Below are 7,360 nucleotides of genomic sequence, written 5' to 3'. Positions count from 1 at the left end.
GATACTTGGCAGATGGATGTCACTCATCATTCAGAGTATGGTAAGATCAAGTACTTACATGTGTCGGTGGACACATGCTCCCAAGTTTTATTTGCCTCTGCTGAACCAGGAGAAAGAGTCTCCCACGTCATTGCACACTGCCTTGCTGCATGGGCAGCTTGGGGTAAGCCAAAGACGTTAAAGACGGATAACGGGCCTGCCTACACTAGTAAATCCTTCCAAAAATTTTGTGACAACATGGATGTCCAATTAAAACATGGCATCCCCTATAACCCTCAGGGGCAAGGAATCATTGAAAGAGCGCACAGATCTCTCAAAGACTTGCTTAAAAAACAGAAAGAGGGTATAGGCCACGGCCTGTCCCCAAAAGCTCGACTGTCTGTAGCCTTGCTCACATATAATTTTTTAAACGAAAATTCACAAGGAATGACACCTGCCCTGCAACACACCACCCCGAGTCCTCCGCATAGAGGTCTAGTCCGTTGGAAGGATGTCCTGTCGGGGCAGTGGAAAGGCCCTGACCCGGTGCTCAGCTGGGCCAGAGGCTCTGTTTGTGTTTTTCCCCAGGAACCAGGACGTCAACCAGTGTGGGTTCCGGAAAGACTGGTGAGAACCGTGACATCACCTGAAGAAGCCAAGGAACAGCTGTCAGAAACGCCAACGAATATACAACCTGAACCATTAGACCAAGCCTCCGACCCTGCTGATGATGGCGACGACCGACAAGATGATAATAGTAGGACTGACCACCCCGCGGTTGCCCAAAAAGAGGATCGGTAACTCTGTTCTTTGCTCTCCTATAGCAATCCTTCTAATCTGCCTTTTTCTTTTTAGTGGAACTATATTTCCTCCACAAGCTTCAACGAGTCCTTCCCCCTCACCAATGACACACTGATCCTCTCTTTTGCTAACCTCTCTGTCAAGGTTGTCAACACCACAGTTGCGGCGAATGCTACTTGTGAAACTGGTAATGGCGAGTTAAGTAAGGGAGTCTTGCTTGAATTTCTTAACGTTACAGGGAAGAGCCGCCAGTCTTGTGAAGGGATCTTGAGTAAAAAGGAGACTCAAAGGTGCCTTTTCCTTCCAGGGCTTGCTCCTACAGTCTGCAACCGTTCCAAAGACCCGGATGCCTCGCCGCCCCGCTATCCTAGTGTATCGCCCAAGTTATGTCTGGCTCCCCGTCAAGGCAACCGACTGGGTTGGCCCTGTTTCTCAAGTTGTTTCACTTAACAATATCCCCTTCTCTAAGTCTAGGCGTCCAAGAGGCATAAAAGAATGGCTATCGAATGCTGCCAGTGTAGCTTCCTCTTTGTTTGTCCCAACGATCGGGCAGGCTGTGCTACAAGCATGGACAGATCGGCAGCTTGCCATAACGATGGAAACGGTAAATGGCTTGGTCAACCTTACCCGAGACGTGCTACGCCGCCACAATCAGATGCTGAACTTAAATTTCCAGGCCATTCAGAAACTCCAAGCGGAGATAGATGAACTTGGACTGGAAATAGATGGACTCTGGAGAGTGCTTCAGCAAACATGTGACACCTGGTGGCTTACGGTTAAACTCTGTGTCACTCCTGTCAGGGCCAACGTGACCGGAAGCATTTCCAGAGTCTCTGATTGGCTGAAAAGGTCATATTTTCCTGAATTTGTTAATCTCTCCCAACAGGTGGAATCTAGTTTAGACACAATTGGGGGGATCAAGTTAAAACCCGTTAAAGTCGATCTCTCCGGGTTAGGCGAGGTTCTACAGAAACTATTGCACAGTGTTTCTTCCTGGTTCTCTTGGCCCAATTTAACTAATTGGATCCTCATTGCAGTGGGATTATTGGTGGGATTAGTCGTTGTTAAATGTTTGCTAGAACGCCTGTTTCAAGCGCAGCAGCAATTGCGTGTTACCACTATGATGGCTATGACTCCCACCTCTGTTACCCCCGATAGTGACCGATTTATTAACCATACCCCTTCCTGGTCGCCTCAGGTGGGGCGCTTTGGAGCAAAATTTGTAGCGAATCGCATGGCTGTTTCTCGGGTGTAAAAGGCGACACCAGTAGTCATAATTTTGTCTCAGGTGGGTCTCTAGGGCAGAGTCCTAGTTGTGGCCAGACTGGACCCTAGCCATTGCACAGAGACACCTAGTGACACCCCCGACTCTGGTTACTGCTGTTCCTGCCCCCGTCGTTGTTCCCCAGTTGCCAGGCAAAGCACTGCAGGGAGAGTCACGTTGCTTCCAGCTTACGGACTCTCCGGTCTCCATATGACGTGAGCATTCTGGTTGGTGCTAGAGGCTCCGCCGCTGGATGGCTGAGGCCTAGTCCAGACTCCCCAAAGCACCAAAGAGGTTGTGAACCATTTGGGTTCACGGGAGCACGCTCATCACTGGAGACACTGGGTCAAAAATAAATAAGAAAGGGGGAGATGTGGAAAGCCGCCTCCCGAATCGGGCCTAGCGTATGCGCTGCAGCCTGCTCTAGAGTTACCCCCGCCCATCGAGTGAGCCAAGATGGCGCCTGCATCCTGTTTCCGCATAGTGACGCATGTATCCGCCACCCGCTCCTACCAATCGAAATCCTGTATACGCGATACTAGCCTAGAAGCTTATTGGTTGTTAATTGTGTATAAAAGGTCTTACCCGGACGGGGTAGGGTGAGACAGCCCACAAGGAGCCGTGCCTGACGGCCACATCGAGGCTGCTCTCCCACGAGGCGCCGTGCCCCGTGTGGGAACCAGTAACACAGAATGTTCATCTAGCTGTAGTAAAGGGCTTGCTTTCACAACTGCCGTGTGGTTCGAGTCGTGATTCATGACCAGGTTAGTTCGCGCAGTCTGCATCTCTCTCTCTCCTTCCCTGTTTCCCCTCGCCGGCCGGGAACCGGGGACCGAGCGGGGCAGCGCCGGACACTGGAGGTACAGGGATGAAAAAGACCAATCGATTAGGAGAAAGAGATACATGAGCAGATAATTATTACATAATGTGATTAAAGAAGAAACGGTCAATAGTGCATCTCCAGGGAATTAGGTTGAGTGAAAAAAAGCCAATCCCCAAAGGTTACAATATGTGTAATTCCATTTATATAACATTTTTGAAATGGAAAAATTAGAGACATGAGAATAGATTAGTGGTTGTCAGGGGTTAAGGAAGGGGTGGGAGCGCGATAGAAGTGGGGGTGGCTATAAAAGACAAACATGAGGGATGCTTGTGGTGATGGAAATGTTCTGTATCTTGGCTGTATCAATATCAGCATCCCAGTTGAAATATTGCAAGATGTTACCATTGTGGGACACTAGGCAAAGGGATATCCAATCTCTCTATTATTTCTGACAACTGCATGTGAATCTACAATTATCTCAAAATAAAAGTTTAATTTTGAAATTAACTGTTTACCATGTGCAAAGCACCTGATGTGCGTTATCTCATTTAATCCTCACTAAAACCTGAGAAATGGTATATCACCTCTATTCTATGAGGAAAATGGGGTTCGGAGAGATTAAGTAAAGATTATGTGGCTAGGAAGTGGTGGGTCAATATTTGAACCCAAGCCTGAATTCCTCAAAAGCCCAAGCTCTTACTAGTACATGTTATATTATGGGGGGTGTGGAATAAAAGGTCCAATAGAAATTGAAATGTCCAAGAGACAGCTGGAAATATAAGACCAAATCCCAGGACTGAAAAAGAGGCAAAGACCCCATTTCTGGGAATGGTGGCATGAGGAGGTCAGGGGATCACCTGCTGCAGAAAACATGTACAAAACTGACAAAGCTGAGGAACAGAATGGGCAACTGTGGGGTACACATACAATGGAATATTGAGCAACTATGAGAAGGAGCGAAACTGTGAGACACAAAAACAAGGTGAATGGATCCTGTAGACAGCATGTTGAGTGGAGTACACCAGAGACAAAGGCAAAAACTATCATGCCTCACCAGTATGGACTAACTACAATGGGTAAACTCAGAATTGAATCTTAGAGCAAAACTAACAAGGGAATGATTATTTTAATGGTCCCTAGATTGTAAGCTCTAACAGAAGTCAAATCTGTTCCTGAATTGTAATGGCTATCTCCAAACTCTGAGATGATGATCCCTTTGTGTATAACCTGATTGGTCTCTGGAACACTGGATATCTGTGTGACACCTGAAACTCAGAGCTAGAGCTTGGCAGATATGAATGTCAGTATTAGAGCATGTAACAACTGTTAAAATAAAAAAAAAGCTGAAAAAGAGCCCAGACTTCAATTAGAGATATGAATGAAACAGATTTGGTTAAGACTAGGGTAAATCGGTTCAAAGAGTAAAGGTTGAAACTGACTGTGTGTTAAAACTTCAACTTCCATGTGAGACCAAGGGAAGAGATATTTATTTGGGGGATCCGTATTTTCTAAACAATATAACTTCTACAGCCAGTTTGTTCAAATACCACAATTACATGGAACTTTGAACAAGAAGTGAGACCTGGTAGGTTTGTAGTGGTTAGTGTGAAATAGCGACACATTCCAAAATAATTTGGGCAGAGAACAAAAATATATATCCAGCCCACTCCGCACCCCCCACCCCCTGAGGAGCTAGGGGAAAATGCAAAAGTGCTGGACTTCCTCACCTGGATTGTTGCTGATGTTCTCACAAACACTGAGGACTGACGGCTTGGTATGCCGAGCCCTCTATCTTGGGGCTTGCCCTTATGGAGCTCATTACAGCAAAGGAGAGGCTAAACCTGCTTATAACTGTGCCTAAGAGTCTCCCCCTGAGTACCTCTTTGTTGCTCAGATGTGGCCTCTCTCTCTAGCTAAGCCACCTCAGCAGGTGAACTCACTGCCCTCCCCCCATGTGGGACCTGACTCCCAGGGGTGTAAATCTCCCTGGCAATGCAGGCTATGACTCCCAGGGATGAATCTGGACCTGACACTGTGGGATTGAGAACATCTTCTTGACCAAAAGGGGGATGCAAAATGAAACGAAATAAAGCTTCAGTGGCTGAGAGATTTCAAATGGAGTCAAGAGGTCACTCTGGTGGACATTCTTATGCACTATATAGATAACACTTTTTAGGTTTTAATGCATTGGAATAGCTAAAAGTAAATACCTGAAACTGTCAAACTCCAACCCCGTAGCCTTGACTCTTGAAGACGATTGTATAACAATGTAGCTTACAAGGGATGACAGTATGATTGTGAAAACCTTGTGGATCACACTCCCTTTATCCAGTGTATGGATGATGAGTAGAAAAATGGGGACAAAAGATAGGGTGGGATGGGGGGGATGATTTGGGTGTTCTTTTTTACTTCTATTTTTTATTCTTATTTTGATTCTTTCTGGTGTAAGGAAAATGTTCAAAAATAGATTGAGGTGATGAATGCATAACTATATGATGGTATCGTGAACAGCTGATTGTGCACCATGGATGACTGTATGGTATGAGAATATATCTCAATAAAACGGAATTTAATTAAAAAAAACTGACAAAGTTGTCAAAACCACCATCACAGGGCCCTGGAAAATGACCAAATGCAGACAACAAACTGAGAAGTGTTTACTCATGAAAAAAACTCCTCCTGCATTGGGTAAGAAAGGCAAGTTTGAGGCATTCTTCAGTGAGATGTCTTCCCCACCCCTTCTCAGCTCAGATGGCAAAACCCTGTAGTTTTATTGACTGGAGGTGGCAGTTTGGTTCCAGGCAGGTGGCAGAACATTTAGAAATTTAATATGGAGATACTGGAAGTGGGAGAGACATTGGAAGGATGAGATAAACCCCCCATACATAGCTGGCTGATTGCTAAACTACACATGCAGGTGACAGCCCAGCAAAAATTGAAAGCCTGGAAGGACTTGTGAAATTCCTACACCTATGAATGCATTTCTCAATCCACATACAGCTCAGGCCACAGAGGGTGGAACATAATCTCTTCTGACCATGCAAACATGCAGGTGCAACAGAGACCTCTAAGGAGAAGAAACACTTGAGTTGAGATAGCAGCAGCTGCATACCACAAGAAATACACAGCTTCCAGTTATCTTGATACACAGTTTCAATTAATTGCCTACAAAACCAAAAAACCAACAATCCTCAGAAGAATAAAACAGAATCCAGAGATGATTTGAGGCTACAAAATATTATCCACAATATTCAGTTTCAATAAAAAATTATTAGACATGCATAAGAAACAAGAAAGTGTGACCTGTCTCAGGAAAAAGCCGTCAATATAAGCTGATTATGAGTAGACCCATCTTGGATTTAGCAGACAAAGACTTTAAAGCAGCTAGTATAATATATTCAAATAATTAAAGGAAAATATGCTAATAAAGAGTCAACTATAGGGAATCACAATAAAGAAATGGAAACTATAAAAAATAACCAAATAGAAATTCTAGATCTGAATAAGTACCATAACAGAAATGAAAAATTCAGTAGGTGGACTCAATGGACAGAATAAAGAATCAGTATACTTAAAGATAGATAAATAGAATCTAACAACAAAAGAAAAACAGAGAAAAAAATGAAGAAAAGTGAACAGAGCCTCAGATATGTAGGACAATATCAAGAATTCCAAATTACATGTAATTACAGTCTCAGATGTAAAGAAATGAAGGAGGGAGAAAAAATATTTGGTATGTCCAACAACCAAAGTATTGCTTTATTGCATATCTCTTTCCCACTAGAAGGTCAATTCCATGAGAATGGGGAATTTGTCTGCTTGTTCACTGCTGTATTCTCCAATGCCCAAAACAGTGCTTGGCACATAGTAGACTCTCAATAAATACTTGTTGACTGAGGAATAAGCCTATCTAATAAAATATTATAAGATTATTAAAAATCATGTTTTCAAAAAAGAAAATATTCATGATATGACCATGATAATATTTTAAGTAAAAATGAAAACATGAAATTAATTTCCTTAGAAAACTAGATACAGAGTTACCCTTTGATCCAGCAGTTGCACTTCCAGGTATATACTCGGCAGATCTGAAAGCAGTGACACGAACAGATATCTGCACACCAATGTTCATAGCAGCATTATTCACAATTGCCAAGAGATGGAAACAACCCAAATGTCCTTCAACAGATGAGTGGATAAATAAAATGTGGTATATACACACGATGGAATACTACGCGGCAGTAAGAAGGAACGATCTCGTGAAACATATGACAACATGGATGAACCTTGAAGACATAATGCTGAGCGAAATAAGCCAGGCACAAAAAGAGAAATATTATATGCTATTATGAATGTGAACATTGAAAAATGTAAAATAAATTGTTACAATGTAGAATGTAGGGGAACCAGCGACAGAGAGCAGTTAATGAAGGGGGAACGATAACCCAATAAGAACAGATAAGCTATCGTGGGTCAATTTAACATTCTGGGAA

The sequence above is a fragment of the Choloepus didactylus genome, chromosome 4 (genome assembly GCF_015220235.1).
Source record: "Choloepus didactylus isolate mChoDid1 chromosome 4, mChoDid1.pri, whole genome shotgun sequence".
In the NCBI taxonomy this organism is placed as follows: Eukaryota; Metazoa; Chordata; class Mammalia; order Pilosa; family Megalonychidae; genus Choloepus; species Choloepus didactylus.
The sequence above is the reverse complement of the archived record's forward strand: the minus strand, read 5'-3'. Positions refer to the sequence as shown.